Raw genomic sequence first — 19,579 nt, forward strand, 5'->3', positions numbered from 1 at the left:
TAGGTTATTTGAATCGCATCAGTTATATTCTTACCAGAGAGTAGTGAAGGCATCATTTTCTTGTAACTAGAAGAAAAGAAAAATAAAAGGAAGAAAAGAAAGTAACTTAATAGACATCTCTTGCAAAATTTTTAGAACATAAACTGAATACTGATATACTTCATTCTAAATCTTGAATTATTATTTTTCAGAAATATTAAGGTTTGTTTTCAAATGGCCTAAACAGTAAATGGAAGTATTTTATAAAACAGTTAATTCTTTATGTTGAATGTAACATTGTATACCTGACCTTATAAAAATTAATAAGTAAAAATGCGACTCTTGTACTTTCTGATTTTATTTTCCATTGTTGACCAAATTAACTTCAAATCATGTGAAGATTTTGTGTTAATCACCTAACCTAATAAGTCTATAAATAAAACTATTAAAAAGTAATTATTTTAACATTTACATTTTATAGTAGCTAAAATCTGAATGCAAATGTGGATCCAGAGAGCAAGGAGCAAAATTCTTGGAAATCTCTGGTACTGGTATGAAATAAGAGCTCATGAAGAAGTATTCTTGGGCTTGTTACTGAGGGATGCAATTCAGATCAAAACCCAGAGAGACACCCTATACCCATGATGCTTTACAGTTAATAATAAAAATTACTAGTGATCAAAAAGCAACAAACTACTTTTAATAGGAGCTTTGTGTCCATGGTGCAGCTGGAGAGTCAAAAGGAGCCCGTAGGCACGAGATCATCTCCATGTGAATTTATACAACAGCACCAGCATCAGCCAGAGACTGAGTTTCTAAGTCAATACAGTTATGCTTGGCCACCTTCTTCGTAGTCAACCTGAGACAGTTGTGAGGAACACCCAGTAGACAATGATTTTATTCAATAGAGAGGATTTTTTTTTAAATAAAAAGTTATGATTGAATCAGTTCACTGCTGAAAAATGGAAATGACATAGGATCAAGTCATGATTCATAGGCCATAGTAACTTTATCAGTATTTGTATATTTAGCCAAAATATACACCAAAGTAACACACCAAAGTTTTACAGACCCAAATGGAGGAATAACATGTCGCACTGGAACTGGCACAACACCTAAATATCAATGTGATACTTAATTGAGCAGGGTTTTCTGTGGCTCCAAGGACCACTTTTATTTTTTGGCAATATATAAATAAAAAGTCACCCTCTGTTTTGTTAATATCAACTTTTAAAATCAATTCACATTTTATTTACTACTATGTAAGCAGGCTTATTTTAAACATCATAAAAATTTAATTCAAGAAGAGACGAAAAGTTTTATTCAAATTGATTATCTAGCTTCACAAACCTCTATGTTTTCTTCTTAGACCTTCTTCTAGCATGCTGTATCCTTGCATAGTCAGACACTAACGCAGCAACAATGTTCTTTCAAGCTTGCTCACAGCTGAGATGTCAACAGCCAATTTAATTCTAGTGATAAAGTACATGTGCTTTGCTGTCATCGCTAATCTTTTCATTGAAAGAACAAACATAAATATGTGATCTCAGTGTTATTTTGTCTATCCTAAACCTCAGATGTGGTTCCTACACAAGTGCTAAATATGTGGTATTGACTTAGAAGGAACTGAATATTTCCACACTTGTTGATTTGTGTGAAATGTCTAGTATTATAAACTGCCTATCTGCAATCTGCCTAACACAGAATCCTATCTAGATAGAAACATTGAAGAAACAGGTGTTTGTTCAACTAGATCAAATATTGGAAGCATGACATTGCTGCACATTTAAAACAAAATATAAGCCCTATGGCAGTATAGTGATCCCAGTAGATGTAGAGATACCAGGTGTTGAAAGAAGTTTTTGTATTGTTCCTGTTCCCTAAAATAACCTTCATTCTGCTCTACTAGGGAGCTTTTACTCACCAATTTTACTTTCAGTCATTCAATTGTAGGATTAAATATGTCTTCTACAGAATGTCTTACTGATTCCTGTTAGCATCTCCTAAAGTACTCTACTTTTCTTGTTGTTAATAACGTTTATTGTAATTTGTAATGTTATATTAGTTTTTGTGGGCATTTTGTGTGTGTGTGTGTCTTCACTAAATCATAAGCTCTATCGTGTGAGGTTAATATATAAATGTTCACTGTGCTTAATTCAGCTCCAAGAAATAACCATGCACATTCTAAACTGACAATAAACATTTTGGCCAAATATTTGCAGCCATTAGACCTATACTGAGCATTGAGATGCCTTAACTAGTGTCTCAAGAGGACAGGGTAACTCTAGCTATGTTAAGATATACATGCTGATATCCATGAGTTACATTATTTATAAGATTTGTAGAAGAATTCTAACAGTGGATAGTTTCCTTTTCGAAGACACAGGTTGACTCTGATGTGAGGATTTGACCGGTGTATCCCTCCAAAAAGCTGACTTGTTCTACTTACTAGACAAAACAGGATGTGTCCTTCAAATGCATTGAAAAATTAAGCCTAAGAAAACCCATTCTCATTTAGTCTTGTGTTCTGACCTCTTTTATCTCTGTAAACAGGAATATTTGAGATCGTAAAAAAATAAGTATGTAGTAATCTTTGTTGAATTCAAACAGGCTCTTCAGATTTCCAAGAATAGAAGGCTTCAGCAGAACTTCTTAGAGTATTTATTATGTGTCAGTATTCAAAACCAGCAAACTTCTACCAGCTGTACTACTTTGACTTTAATGCAAGAGAAAAGCTGTTTTGCATGACAAATTACACTGTTTAACCGATCTTATAATTAGGGTAGAAAGCAGATACATTAGATTCACATTTTGAAAAAAGCTACAGAAGATTAATTACAGTCTATTAAAATTCTAAGTTCATCATCATTTATAGTTTTTTCTCTTGATGTCAGAATGGAAGGATTCCAATATATTGGTGAGATGAATCTAGCAGGTACTAATCTACCATGCTAAACCCGTTCAAACTTAAGGATCCAAATGTGTTATAAAGCATAATTACTTGAGAATTAAAATCTTAAGCAACACTGAAATCCAAATTAACATTCCCAAGGATCATATATAAATAGAGAACACAATCCAGAAGAATCCTTAAAAATAAGGCCTTGCCTTTAACCCAGAATCACAAAATCTACAAAATTATATGATTTATGTTGCCTACTATAGTTTAAAATGGCTTCTTCTGAATTAATTTTTAAGACATTGAAAAACTACTCATTGTCATATTGTTAAACTTATTCATCTAATATTAGCTTTTATATTAGCTGGCAGATGTCACAATAGAATGTCATCTGAATTTTCTATCCAATTATGCATGCAAATACAGATAATCCAGCAAGAATACTTTTAATATAAGTATTATATTGATGCTGTTTTTATTGTCATTAGACTAATTAATACAAATGTATATAATGCCATTTATTATACAAATTCCAAATAACAAGTTGTCAGTCACTTAAATATAACAATAATGGTAGGACATTTTGTTTGATCTTATTCAAAACTAGAATCTTAGATTTCAGAGTCCACTGACCTTTTTTAACAACAGGATAGTGCTTTTTCAAAGGTAATCATGAAAGTCGTCCTTGTGTAAACTACATGTGAAACCAAGAACGGTCAAAACCAGCAGTGAAAAATACTACTTCACCATCAAGAAAACCATTCTAAAATAAAAACCTCATTTTCAGCTAAATATCTTAGGTTAGGTTTTGGAAATTCTGGTTTGCTTTCTTTATACAAACAGAGGATGCGGGCAAATTAAACCCACTTTGTCCTTCTCAGCTCAATGTACTGCATTTGACACAGGCCTTCTGACGCAGGCACTTCATTACTTTTCTTACTTATCTTTAATACCCATAGCTTATTTTATCTTAGAATACTTATAGCTCAATGATCAGCTAATTATTATTAGTCATTATCATCTTCACAGGATGTTTGTGGAGTATTATGTCTGAGTGATCTAATGTGCAGGCTTTATGAGCACTCTCTTGCAAGGAACATACAAAGCCATAGAATAATGAAAGCAAATGTTATTTTATGACCATGAAAATCACTTTATTTTTTTAACCAGAGTTATTAGTCCAAATAAAGTTATATATGTAAGAGTCAAAAGAATAAACATCAGCTTTAATCTTTGAAAACATAATATCTGTATTAATGTGTAATGTTCTGGTTTCCACATAGTTTTCACTATATATGCTCTTTGTTTTCAGAACATTAGAACTTTTTAACTTGTGCTTTCATGTTAAGTCAGTCAAGGAATTAATTATGTTATTGGAGAAAGAATTTTAAATGTTAAAAAAAATTAGTTAAACCTGGATTTACCAGACAACTTTAAGTAAAATGCTTAATAACTTTGACTTTAATAACCTCATATTAAAACAGGTCAAATAGTTTCTCCTCTGTCTCAGCATGTATGATTTTAGATTTCAAAGAGAAAAGTAGTATCTTGAACACAGTCTGAAAATGGTTTGCATGACGGCACATTATATTATTTGACCCTTACTCGATAAACTCTCTCTCTATATATATAAAAAAACATATGAATACATCATTTGTCTAATAACATGATTAGCTTTATCATATCTTAGATCCCTAAAGAGTCAGCTTTACTTGGCTCTAAAGTGATTATTTCCATGAGAGATTTAGATAGAATTAGTTGATAAATAATGATAATCGTATTTGCTCTAATTTTGATCTGGGATTTCACTTTTTTTTTTCAAATAGATACAAATTTTTTAAATAAAGTGCACATCAAAATCAAATATTGGTGTGCCCTAAATATCTTTGTGACTCAGATGAGACTAGGTTTCTATGGTGAGTCTCTGATTTCACCTAGAGGCCAGTCACAGCTCATCATCACTACACACATGCAAACAAACATGTGCCTATATGCCCTGTTTGCAGATAGCACTTTTTAAAAAAAAAAAAAGCACAGATCATTTATTGAGCCCTTATGAATATCAGGCACTGTTGTGTGAATATTTACACATATTCTTTAATTTTATTTTTACAATAAACTTATCAGAGGATTATTATTATTTTATACCATATATAGATATATATATATAAAATGTTATAATGCTATAATGCTATATTCTTCCTTTTTAAGGCTGAATAATATTCTTTTGTATGTACATTCCGCATTTTGTTTATCTATTCATCAGTTGACATTTGGGTTGTTTGCACCTATTAGCTATTGTGAATAGGTCATGAACATGGGTGTGCAAATATGTCTTCAAAACTCTGTTTTCAATTCTTTTGGACATATACCCATAAGTAAAATTGTTGGACCATGTGATAGTTATATTTTTAATATTTTTAGCAATCTCCATGCTGTTTTCCATAGTGGTGGCACCATCTAAAACTCCCAGTTATAATTTACAAGGGTTCCAATTTCTTGACATCTTTTACCAACGTTGCTATTTTCTGGTTTCATTTTGTTATGTTTTAAAGTAGTCACACTAATCGTTGTAAATTAATAACTCATTGTAACTTCAATTTTATATCTCCAGTGATTAGTGGGGTGGGATATCTTTTAATATGCTTGTTGGTCATTTGAATATCATTTATGAAGAAATGTATATTCAAGTCTTTTGCCCATTTTTCAATTAAGTTATTCAACTTTTCTGTTGTTGAGTTTTAGGATTCCTTTGTATATTTTAGATATTACTCCTTATAAGATTTATGAAATCTATGATTTGTAAATACTTTCTCATATACCATATTTTGCCTTTGCACTGTTGACTGTGTCATTTGATGTAAAAAAAAAAAAAAAACTCTTTTAAGTTTGGTGTAGTTCCATTTCTCTATTTTTGCTTTGATGACTTGTGCCTTTCTTGTCATATTTAAGAAATAATTGCCAAATCTAATCACATTAAAATTTTCCCCTGTGTTTTTTCTAAAGTATTATAGTTGTAAGACTTACATTTTTGTGTATAGTGTAAGATAAGTGTTCACCTTCATTTCTTTGTATGTGGATATCCAGTTTTTCCAGAACCATTTTTTGAAAAACTGTCTTTTTCCCACTGACTAGTCATGGCAACCTTAATAAAAATAATTTGACCATGTATGTAAGGGTATATATCTTGACTTCCTATCCTATTCCTTTGGTCTATATGTCTGTCGTTATGCCTATACCATTTTGTTTTGATTACTGTCACTTTGTAGTACATTTTGAAATCAGGAAGTAAGGGACCTGCAACTTTATTATTTTTTTCCAAAAGTTTTTGACCAATTAGGATCCCTTGAAATTCCATATAAATTTAAAAAAATTATATCTCTGCAAAAAATCCATTTGCATGTGGTAGGGATTACAATGAATATGTAGATCACATTGCATGTTATTGATATCTTAACAATATTGTTTCCCAATTCGTGAACATGGGTCTCTTTCCATTTATTTATGTCTTTTTTTGTTTTTTTTAGCAATGCCTTATAGTTTTCATTGTACCAGTCTTTTAGTTTCTCAGTTAACTCCTATGTATTTCATTTTTTCTGATGCTATTACAAATTGTTTTCCTAATTCTTCTTTGAGCTTTTTTTATTATTATTATGTGTATATAAACACAATTGATTTCTGTGTGTTAATTTTGTTTTCTGCAACTTTGCTGAATTGCTTTGTTAGTTCTAACAGGTGTTTTTTTTTTTTTTTTTTAGAAATCTTTAGGTTTTCTACAAATAAGATCACATCATCTGCAAACCAAGAAATTTTCATTTTTTTCTTTTAAATTTAGATGTCCTTTATGTTTTTTCTTTTCTAAATCCTTTTACTAGAACCTTCAATATTATATTGAATAGGAGAGGACAGAGAAGGCATCCTTGACTTGTTCCTGACTTTTGAGGAAAAGGGTTAGTCTTTCATCATTGAGTGTCATGTCAGTTGTCATCTTTTCATGCATGACATTTATTGTCTTTAGGTAGTTTTCTTCTGTTTCCAGTTTAAGTGTGATGATGATGATGATGATGATGATGATGATGGGGTTTTAAATTTTGTTAAATGCTTTTTCTCTGTCAATTGTGATTATCAAGTGGTTTTTTCCTTTAGTCTGCTAATATAGTGTATTACATTTATTAATTTTTGTGTGTTGAAACATCTTTGCATTCCAGGAATCTATTAAACATGGTTATGGTGTATAATCATTTTAATGTGGTTTTGAATCTGGTTTTCTAGTATTTGCTGAGGATTTTTGTATCAATATTAATTAAGGATCCTGGTGTGTTGATTTCATTCTTTATAGTGTCTTTGTCACTTTGTTTCACAGTAATACTAGCTTCATAGAATAAACTTGGAAGTGTCCTCTCCTCTGCTAATTCTTTGAAAGATTTTCAGAGAGATCTGATGTTATTTTTTCTTTAAGTATTAAGGTAGAATTCTCCAGAGAAGTCACCTGGACTATCTCCTTGTTGGCAGGTACTTGATTATTGATTCAATTTCCTTACTAGTTATAAGTTTGCTATGAATTTTTATTCCTTCATGATAGCCTTGTAGTGTTTCTATAAATTACTTACTTATTCTAGGTTATCCAATTTTTTTGGCATACAATTGTTCATAGTGTTCTTTTACACTCATTTTTAATTCTCTGACATTTATTACAATGTTTCTTATTTTATTTCTGATTGTAATCATTCTAACGTTTTCTATTATTAGTCAAATTACCAGTTTGCCAATATTGTTCATCTTTTCAAAAACCATGTTTCGTTTCACTGAATTTTTAGTTGTTTTACTATATTCTGTTAAATTTATCTAAACTCTTTATTATTTTCTTTATTCTACTAGCTTTGGACTTAGGTTTTTTGTTTGTTTGTTTGTTTGTTTTTCCTATTTCCTTGAGATATATAAAGTTAGGTTGTTGATTTTGGACCTTCTTTCTTAATGTACATATTTATAGATATAAACTTGCTTCTCAGCACTCTTTTCAATTTATTTCAAAAATTTTGATATGTTTTCATTTTCTTTTGTCTCAAGATATTTTCTAATTTCCTTTGTGATATAATGTTTGACTTAGTTGCTTAAGAGTGTGTTGCTTAATTTCTACACATTCACAGATACTTGTTTTACTTTTGATATGGATTTCTAGTTCAGTTCCATTGTGATGAGAAAATATATTTTGTATAATTTCTATCTTTCAAACAATTGGGTAGGACTTGTTTTTTGGCCTAACATGTGGTCTACTCTGGAGAACGTTCCAAGTACACTTGAGAAGAATGTGCATTATTTTGTTTGATTGAAGTGTTCTGTACGTGACTGTTAGGTAAAAATGGTCTATAGTGTTGTTCAGATTCTTTATTTTCTTACTGATCCTTTGTTGTTCTATCCATTATTGAAAGTGGAGAGGTGAAGCCTCTTACTATTATTGTGTTGCTGAATGTCTCCCTTTTATTCTGTCAAAGCTTGCTTTATATGTTTAGGGGCTCTGATGCTCAGTGCATAAATTTTTATAATGTTATATCTTCTTAATGAATTCACCCTTTTATCATTATATTAGATTGGCACAAAAGTAATTGCCGTTTTTTGCCATTACTTTTAATGACAAAAACCACAATTACTTTTGCAACCATCAAATATAATGTCTTTTTTGTTGCTTGTAACAATTTTTAACTTTAAGTCTATTTTATGTGACATTAGTATAAATATTCCTTTTTTTTTTTTTTTTTTTTTTGAGACGAAGTCTCGCTCTGTTGCCCAGGCTGAAGTGCAGTGGCCGGATCTCAGCTCACTGCAAGCTCCGCCTCCTGGGTTTACGCCATTCTCCTGCCTCAGCCTCCCGAGTAGCTGGGACTACAGGCGCCCGCCACCTCGCCCGGCTAGTTTTTTGTATTTTTTAGTAGAGACGGGGTTTCACCGTATTAGCCAGGATGGTCTCGATCTCCTGACTTCGTGATTCGCCCGTCTCGCCCTCCCAAAGTGCTGGGATTACAGGCTTGAGCCACCGCGCCCGGCCAGTATAAGTATTCCTAATCATTTTTGGTTACCATTTGCATGGGATATGTTTTTTCATCCTTTTTTCTTTCAGCTTATGTGTGTGTCCTCAGTTAAAGTGAGTCTTCTGTAGATAGCATACAGTTGTATTCTCTTTTTTACCCATTCTGCCAATCTATAGCTTGTGATTGAGGGATTTAATCATTTTCACTTAAAGAAATTATTAATAAAGAAGGACTTGCTAAGGACATTTTGTTATTTTTTTGTAGTACATTTTTTGTTTTTGTTTTTTGCCCCTCATGTCTTCTGCTACTGCCTTTCTTTGTGTTTCTTTGGTTTGTTTTGTAGTGACTTGACTTGAGTTCTTTTTCATTTTCTTTGTATGTAATTCATCCATGTTTTCTTTGTTATGATTGCAATTGCATAAAACATTTTAAATCTTAAATTCTACTCGTTTACAATATCAGTCCCCCACACACTTTGTTATTGATGCCACAAATTACATTTTCATATGTTGTATACACATGAACATAGATTTATAGTTATTTGTGTTTGTATTATTTAAATTCTACACAAAGATTAAAAATAAATTTATGTAGTGAAATTACATAGTGCAAATTACTAAATTTTTCATGTATTTTTATTTTTAATTGTTCACGTGTTTTGTATTTTTAATTTTTTCTATTATTTCATGAAAGATACTTCAGGCTAAGTGTGGTGGCTCATGCCTGTAATACAAGCATTTTGGGAAGCTGATGAGAGTGGATTGCTTGACCTAAGGAATTTGAGACCAGCCTGTGCAACATAGAGAAATCTCATATCTACTAAAAAATATTTTTTTAAAAAAATTTAGCTGGGTATAATGGTGTGCACCTGTGGTTTCAGCTTCTCAGGAGGCTGAGGTGGGAGAACCCTCCCACCACTTGAACCTGGGCAGTGAGCTGTGATGCTGCAGTGAGCTGTGTTTATGCCATTGTACTTCAGCCTGGGCAGCAGAGTAAAACCTTGTTTCAAAAAAAGAAAGCAAAAAAAAAAAAAAAAGGAAATAGAGGAAGGAAAGAAAGAAAGAACATAAAGACAGAAAATAAAAGATATTTCAGCACCTGTAAACCTCATTTCCCCATGTTTTCTCATAATAAATTCATTTTCATTGAAATATTCTGAGAATGCTTTTCATTGCTTGAAAATTAAGAGTCCACCTAATACATAAAATATTTTTCTAGTATTTTTTCCAGTAGACTGGCTTAAAAAACAGTAAGTAGCATAAATACAGAAAAGTTTTACTCTATCTTTGCCATAGTCAATATTAAACTTTGTCTTAATTTGAAAAAGTAAGCTGTTAAAAGTACCACAAGCCTTTGAGAAGAAACTGAAATAGTAAACCACTACTTTAGAAGTTTAACTGATAAGAAACACAATCAAAATGCTCACTCTTGACACCTAAGATAGGAAAGGTGAGAGAGGAAAGTCCCTGAAGTACCACAGGTTTGCTTTCTTCTAAGCATATTTTCCAATAACTATCAAGCTTTGGGGTTGAAGGGTTAAAAAGAGAGCTGAGAAATATTTGAATCTTCAATTACAAATTCTAGAAATAGGAAATAAGAATGCACTAAGATAAATTTTGTTGGTAGAAGAAAGTAAATCAATAGGAAAAAATGAAATCTGTGCAACTACTTTTTCATTTGCGAGTGCTAATTTTTGTTTTTATAGGTTTCTCCTCTGAAAAAGAAGAATGCCCTTAGAGCACTATAATTTGTGCAAGTTAATTGGATTTTTTAAATATAATATTCAGAGGACAGTATCTTGAAAATAAATTTGTATTCAGAATAGACATCTTCCAAGTGGAAAATTAAAACTATGTAATTGAAAAATAAAACTACCATGAGTAAATATACCAAAATACTTATAGAAAAAATAAATAAATATTTTTTGGGGTGAACTTTCTGCTTTTAAGATAAATGTGTATGACTGTGATCTGTCCTAGTAGAGTATCAACAGTTTTGCCTAAATATCTAATTTTCTTAACTTACAAATTTCATTGCTTTCAGATGATCCAAAATACACTGCATAGGTCTTGGGATAATTCCACCGAAATATGAAATAATTAACTTCCGTGTTTCAGACATGTTTAGGGAAGAATTTAACCATAATGACACAGACCAATTAAAATAAAAAAAAAATAGAGGTTAGCAATAAAACCCAGATTTTCTAAGGCTCCAAGACTCATAAAAAGAAAATCTCTTTTCTGGTTTTGCTGGAAGTCATGCTTTTCAAGTTTCTGAGCAGAATGGGTGAGAGTAGAAAAGGAGAAAATATCAAACATTTTAAAAAATAATGCTCCTTATGAGATTACTGATGGTAAATATTTTCATATTTTTAAAATAAATATTTTGAAAGGAACTGTGAATTTATTTTAAAAGGAGAACTTGAAAAAAGATAAAATAGAGGAAAGGTCTATATGAGAACCGCTGTTATTAGGAGCTGACGCTATGGACATGGGAAATGCAGGGTGCCAGACCACAGCATGGTATTGGTGCTTTTTAAACAGCTGCATAGTCACTAAGCATTTCCCCTAATAAACGAGGGTCTGTAAAAGGGAACCTAGCCTTCTTGCCCATCAGAGACAAGGGGCTTTTCTCAGAATTGACAATATAATGGTGAACTATAAAAGGACAACACAGAGCCTGAAGGAGCTGATGTCTCCTATTCTTAAATACAGATGTTAGCCAGATAGGAAAATTTAAGCTTCTAATATTATCTCTCCCCAAACAGATAGATAATTTTAAATTAGTGATTATATGAGCCCATGCACCTATAATCTAAAGGTGATTAAGAATAAATTACTATTCTGTTTCTGGCCAATATGGAATAATAGAGAACAAATTTAGCCTCTCACCTAAAACAATGAAAAACTCCAACAAAATATGTGAATTAATAATTTTCAAGATATTGGATATTACAGAACAAACAAAAAAGGAGAAACGAATGAGGTGAACCCTATGATTATCTCAGTGTACTGCCTTAGTGAGTTTCTAGGACACAGTGCAAGGAGGAAGAAGCCAGAGAGTCAAGCAGTTTCCAGAGATGACGAGTCCTCCAGACTCCAGAATGGTATAACAGCTTACACTACATGCCTGGAAAAGCTGCAGGCACTCAATGCCATCTTGAAAAAGCACCTGTGGGGGCTATACCCTGCAAAGCCACAGAGACAGAGCTGCCCAAGGCTGTAGGATCCCATCCCTTGCATCATTGTGACCTAGATGTGAGACATGGAGTCATGAAATCAAAGGATATTATTTTGAAGGCTTAAAATTTAGTGACTGCTCTGTTGGGTTTCAGACATGCATGGGACCTGTAACTCCTTTGTTTTGGCCAATTTCTCCATTTGGAATGGGAGCATTTACCCAATTCCTGTACCCCCATTGTATCTTAGTTACTTACTAGCTTGTTTTTAATTTTACAGGATCATAGACAGAAGATACTTACCTGTCTCAGATGCGACTTTGAACTGTGGACTTTAAAGTTAATGCTGAAATGAGTTAAGGCTGGGGTAATGTTGAGACAAGACACTTATATTTTGCAATGTGAGAAGGACATGAGATTTGGGAAGTTCAGGAGTGGGATGATATGGTTTAGATTGGTGTCCCCAACCAAATCTCATGTCAAATTGGAGGAGGGGCATGGTAGAAGGTGACTGGATTGTGTGAACATATTTCCACCTTGTTGTTCTCGTGGTAGAGAATGAGTCAATTAAAACATTTTTCTTCATATATTACCCAGTCTTAGGTATTTCTATATAGCAGTGTGAGAACGAGCTAATACACTACTCCTCCCTCTTTCCCCCTGGCAGCTGAGCATGATGTAAAAAAAGTTTTTTGTGCACTGGGAAGAGGGAGACCTCAGCAATTGTGAGGCAGTGAACTCAGAGCTACCCTGTTACAACAGAAAAAAAAAATACTGGACCAAATGATGCCAACCTATGGAGGGTGAATTTAAACCAATCCTAGCCAGAGAGGAGTCACTGCTCCCAATGTTCAGAACTTGAGTTTCTGCAAGCCTCGTCACAGCAGGCTAAAGTGCCCTGAGGTCCTAAATAAACTTGAAAGGAAGCCTAAGCCACAAGGACTTCAACTCTTAGGCAAGTCATAGTGCTGACCTGGGCCCAGAGCCAGAGGACAAGCAGGGGGCATGCAACCCTACTGAGACACCAGAGGGAATGGCTAAGGGAATCCTGGCATTAACCCTTTCTTAACCCCAGGCTGTATAGCTTACAGCTGTAAAAGAGATACCTTCTTACTGCTTAAGGAGAGGAGAGGAAAATGTGGGGAGGACTTTGTCTTGAATCACAGATACCACCTCAGCCACAGCAGGATAGCCCAATAGTTACAGTTGTGAGGCCCCCTCTCTAGGAGACCTTTCCAAAGACACCTTGGGAAAGAAGAGAACCCACTGCCTTGAAGGGAAGAGCCAGTCCTTGTAGGCTTCATCACTTGATAACAGAAAAGCTGTTGGACCATGAATAACCAGTAGTGATATATAGGTACTACATCAAGGGCCTTGGGTAAGACTCTGAGACTTGCTGGCTTGAAGTGAGACTCAGCACATTCCCGTGGTGGCCACTGGGCAAGATTTCTGCCTGAGAAAAATGGTGAGAAAAGTAAAGAGAGCTTTGCCTTGCACCTCCGGTACCAGCTCAGCCACAGAGGAGTAGAGCACCAAGTGGGCTCTTGGGGTCCCTGATTCCAGGCCTTGGCTCTTGGATGACATTTTTAGACATGCCCTGAAACAGAGAGGAGCCCACAGCCTTGAATTGTGAGTCCAAGTCCAGGTAGCATTTACCACAAACAGACTGAAGAGTCCTCGAGCCTTAAGAGAACTTTGGTGGTAGCCTGGCAATTCCCCTTGTTGGCCTGCGGTGGCAGTGGCCATGGAGTGAGACTCCTTTGTCTTTGGAAAGGTAGGTGATATGGGAAGGACTGCATCCTGTGGTTTGAGTGCCTGCTCAGTTGCAGTACAATAGAACACTAGGCAGTCTTCTAAGGTTTTTATAGTTGGTCTCCAGTTTCTAGGTGGCATCTCTGGAACTGCCCAGGGCCTAGAGAAACTCATCATGCCAAAGGGAGAGACATAGGCCTGGCTGGCTTTGCCGGATGCTAGTGTAGAGCACCATGGCTTTGAGAGAACAAAGGTAGTAGCCAGGCAGTAGTTAAAACAGGCTTATGTGAAATCCAGTGCTGTTCTGGATTCAAGTAGAGTCCTAAAGGGAATGGAAGAGATACTTGTATCACTAAACCCCCAGCTCCAGGTGACTCAGAACAGAGAGAGAGAGAGAGACTCTATTTGTTTGGGAGAAAATAAGAGAAAATAACAAGAGTTTCTACCTGGTAATCCAGAGAAGGCTCCTGAAACTTATCCAAGACCATCAAGGTGATACTTCTATGAGTCTGCAAGAATTCAACACCCCAATTTCAGCACTGGAAGGATCTTCCAGACAGGAAATGGACAAAGAAACACCAAACTTAATCTGCATTATAGACCAAATGACATAATATGTATTTACAGAACATTTCATACAAAGGCTATAAAATCCACATTTTTCCCCCCAGCATGTGGATCATTCCCCAGAAAAGATCATGTTAGGAAACAGAATAAGTCTTAAAACATTCAAAAAATTTGAAATAATATCAAGTATCTTTTCTAACCACAGTGGAATAAAACCAGAAATCAATAGCAGGGAATTTTGGAAACTGTAAAAATACATGGAAATTAAACAATAGGTTCCTAAGTAACAGTGTGTCAATGAAGAAATTGAAAATGAAATTTAAAAATTACTTAAAACAAATGATAATGGAAACAGAACATACCAAAGCCTATGAGATACAGCACAAAGAGTACTAAAAGGAAAGTTTATAGCTGTACATTCCTACATCAAAAAAGAACAAAAAAAACCTTTTTAAAAAACTCTGCCAATGCACTTGAAATAATTAGAAAAGCAAGAGCAAAACAAACCCAAAATTAGTAGAAGAAAAGAAATAATAAAAATCAAAGAAGAAATAAATTGAATTGAAATGAAGATAACAATACAAAAGGTCAGTGAAACCAAATGTTGGTTCTTTGAAAAGTTAAGCAAATTGACCAACTTTTTGCCAGAATAAAAGAAAAAAGACAAGATCCCAAAAAAATAAAATCAGAGACAACAAAGGAGACCTTACAACTGATACCACAGAAAGTCAAAGGATCATTAGAAGCTACCCTAAGCAACTACATGAAAATAAATTGGAAGTCATAAAAGACATGGACACATTTCTAGATGAATAAAATCAACCAAAATTGAACGAGGAAGAAATCCAAAATCTGAAAAGACCATTAACAAGCAATAAGATCAAAGCCATAATAAAATGTCCCTCAATAAAGAAAAGCCTGAGACACAATGGCTTAGCTGCTGAATTCTACCAAACATTGAAAGAATAACTAATAGCAATCCTACTTAAACTATTCTGAAAAACAGAGGAGAAGGAAATATGTCCAAACTCATTCTATGGGGCCAGTATTACCTTGATACCAAAACCTGACAAAGACACATCAAAGATAGATGGCAACAGCCCAATATATATGATAAATATTGTTACAAAAATCCTCAACTATCCAGTAAACCAAATTTAACAATACATTAAAAAGATTACTTATCATGACTAAGTAAGATTTATCCCTGGGATGCAAGGATAGTTCAGCATATGCAAAACAATCAAAGGATACATCATATTAACAGAATGAAGGATAAAAACTATATGATCATTTTAATTGTTTCTGAAAAGGCATTTGATAAGACTCAACATCCTTTCATGATAAAAACCCTCAAAAAAATGGGTATAGAAGGAAGATACTTCAACAAAGTAAAAGCCATATAGAACAGAGCCACAGATAGTGTAATACTCAATGGAAAAAGCCCTTTCCTCTAAGAGCTGGAACACAACAAGGATGCCCGTTTTCACCACTGTTATTAACATAATGCTGGAAACTCCTAGCTACAGCAATGAGATGAGTGAAATAAATAAAAATTTCTTTCCAATTTTCTTTCCAAATTTGAAATAAAAAATTCAAATTGCCCTTGTTTGCAGGTGAAATAATCTTACATTGGGAAAAACCTAAAGACATACAAAAAAACTTATTAGAACTGATAAATTTAGTAAATTTGCAGGATACAAAATCCAAGTACAAAAATAAGTAACATTTTAATATGCCAATAGTGAACAATATGAAAAAAGAATTTTACAAAGTAATCCAATTATAACAGCATCAAAAATTAAATACTTGGGAAATAACTTATCCAAAGTGAAAAATATTTATAATGAAAACTGTAAAACATTAATGAAAACAATTGAAGAGGACACCAGAAAAACAGAAAAACATTACATGTTCATAAATTGGAAAAATCAATGTTATTAAAATGTCCATACTAGCCAAAGTAATCTATAGAGTCAGTGCAATTCCTATTAAAATACCAATGACATTCTTCACACACACACACAAAATGCTACAAATTATATGGAATTACAAAAACCCAGAACAAAACTGGAGAAATCACATTACCTGACTTCTAATTATACTACAGAGATATAGTAACAGAAACAATATATTAATAATACTTGCATAAAAACAGACACATAGACCAATGAACAAGAATAGAGAACTCAGAAACAAATCCACACACCTACAGTGAACTACTTTTTGACAAAGGAGCCTACAACATAAACTGGGGAAAAGACAGTCTCTTCAGTAAATGGCGTTGAGAAAACTGAATACACATATGCAGAAGAGTGAAGGTAAACACCTATTTCTCACCACGTATGAAAGTCAAATCAAAATGCATTGAAGGCTCAAATATAAGACCTCAAACTATAAAACTACTACTAGAAAACATTGGAGAAACTCTCCAGAACACTGGTTTGGGCAAAAACTTCTTAAATAACATCCCACAAGCATAGGCACCCAAAGCAAAGGAAAACAAAGAGGATCACAACAAATTATGACTTTCTGCACAATAAAGAAAACAATCAACAAAATGAGGAAACAACCCAAAAAATGGAAGAAAATATTTTATATTCATCTGACGAGGGGTTAATAACCAGAATATATAAGGAGCTTAAACAACCCTATAGAAAAAAATCTACTAATCTGATTTAAAAATGGGTCAAATATTTGAATAGACACTTCTCAAAAGAAGACCTATAAATAGCCAACATGAATATGAAAAGGTGCTCAACATCATTGTTCATCAGAGAAATGCAAATGAAAACTCCAGGTTTTCATTTCCTCATCCCTGTTACAATGACTTATATCCAAATTTCAGGCAATAACAAATGCAGGCGAGGATGTGGAGAAAATGACACCCTTGTACACTGTTGGTGGGAATGTAAATTAGTACAACCACTATCACAATAGTTTGGAGGTTCCTCAAAAACTAAAAATAGAGATACCATATGATCCAGCTATCCTACTGCTGCATATATATTCAAAAGAAAGGAAATCAGTATATTGAAGAGATGTCTGCACTGTCGTGTTTGTGGCAGCACTGTTCACAGTAGCCAAGATTTTGAATCAATTTGTCCAACAACAGATAAATGGTTAAGGAAAATGTCGTTCTTATACACAATGGAGCACTATTTATCCATAAAAAAGAATGACATATTGTAATTTGTAAAAACATGGATGGAGGGAGCAAGATGGCCGAATAGGAACAGCTCCAGTCTCCAACTCCCAGCGCGAGCGACACAGAAGACCGGTGATTTCTGCATTTTCAACTGAGGTACTGGGGTCATCTCTCTAGGGAGTGCCGAACAATTGGTGCTGGTCAGCTGCTGCAGCCTGACCAGCGAGAGCTGAAGCAGGGCGAGGCATCGCCTCACCCGGAAGCGCAAGGGGGAAGGAAATCCGTTTTCCTAACCAGGGGAACTGAGACACACAACACCTGGAAAATCGGGTAACTCCCACCCCAATACTGCGCTTTAAGGAAACAGGCACACCAGGAGAATATATCCCACACCTGGCCGGGAGGGTCCCAAGCCCACGGAGCCTCCCTCACTGCTAACACAGCAGTCTGCGGCGATCGATCCCCAAGGCAGCAGCGAGGCTGGGGGAGGGGCGCCCGCCATTGCTGAGGCTTAAGTAGGTAAACAAAGCCGCTGGGAAGCTCGAACTGGGTGGAGCTCACAGCAGCTCAAGGAAGCCTGCCTGTCTCTGTAGACTCCATCTCTGTGGACAGCACACAGCTGAAGTCCAATAGGGGAAGCAGCGGGGGCGGTGCAGACGCGAACGACTCTGTCTGACAGCTTTGGGGAGAGCCGCGGATCTCCCAACGTGGAGGTTGAGATCTGAGAACGGACAGACTGCCTGCTCAGGCGGGTCCCTGACCCCTGAGTAGCCTAGCTGGGAGACATCCCCCACTAGGGGCAGTCTGACACCCCACACCTCACAGGGTGGAGTCAGCCCTGAGAGGAAACTTCCAAAGGAAGAATCAGACAGGTACACTCGCTGTTCAGCAATACTCTATCTTCGGCAACCTCTGCTGCTGATACCCAGGCAAACAGGGTCTGGAGTGGACCTCAAGCAATCTCCAACAGACCAACAGACAGTCCTTCTGACTGTCAGACGGAAAACTATCAAACAGGAAGGACGCCTATACCAAAACCCCATCAGTACGTCACCATCATCAAAGACCAGAGACAGATAAAACCACAAAGATGGGGAAGAAGCAGGGCAGAAAAGCTGGAAATTCAAAAAATAAGAGTGCATCTCCCCCTGCAAAGGAGTGCAGCCCATCACCAGCAACGGATCAAAGCTGGTCAGAGAATGACTTTGACGAGATGAGAGAAGAAGGCTTCAGTCCATCAAACCTCTCAGAGCTAAAGGAGGAACTACGTACCCAGTGCAAAGAAACTAAAAATCTTGAAAAAAGAGTGGAAGAATTGACAGCTAGACTAATTAATGCAGAGAAGATCATAAACGAAATGACAGAGATGAAAACCATGACACGAGAAATACGTGACAAATGCACAAGCTTCAGTAACCGACTCGATCAACTGGAAGAAAGAGTATCAGCGATTGAGGATCAAATGAATGAAATGAAGCGAGAAGAGAAACCAAAAGAAAAAAGAAGAAAAAGAAATGAACAAAGCCTGCAAGAAGTATGGGATTATGTAAAAAGACCAAATCTACGTCTGATTGGGGTGCCTGAAAGTGAGGGGGAAAATGGAACCAAGTTGGAAAACACTCTTCAGGATATCATCCAGGAGAACTTCCCCAACCTAGTAGGGCAGGCCAACATTCAAATTCAGGAAATACAGAGAACGCCACAAAGATACTCCTCCAGAAGAGCAACTCCAAGACACATAATTGCCAGATTCACCAAAGTTGAAATGAAGGAAAAAATCTTAAGGGCAGCCAGAGAGAAAGGTCGGGTTACCCACAAAGGGAAGCCCATCAGACTAACAGCAGACCTCTCGGCAGAAACTCTACAAGCCAGAAGAGAGTGGGGGCCAATATTCAACGTTCTTAAAGAAAAGAATTTTCAACCCAGAATTTCATATCCAGCCAAACTAAGTTTCATCAGTGAAGGAGAAATAAAATCCTTTACAGATAAGCAAATGCTTAGAGATTTTGTCACCACCAGGCCTGCCTTAC

Source organism: Trachypithecus francoisi, unplaced genomic scaffold, assembly GCF_009764315.1.
Source record: "Trachypithecus francoisi isolate TF-2019V2 unplaced genomic scaffold, Tfra_2.0 Lachesis_group5, whole genome shotgun sequence".
Classification (NCBI taxonomy): Eukaryota; Metazoa; Chordata; class Mammalia; order Primates; family Cercopithecidae; genus Trachypithecus; species Trachypithecus francoisi.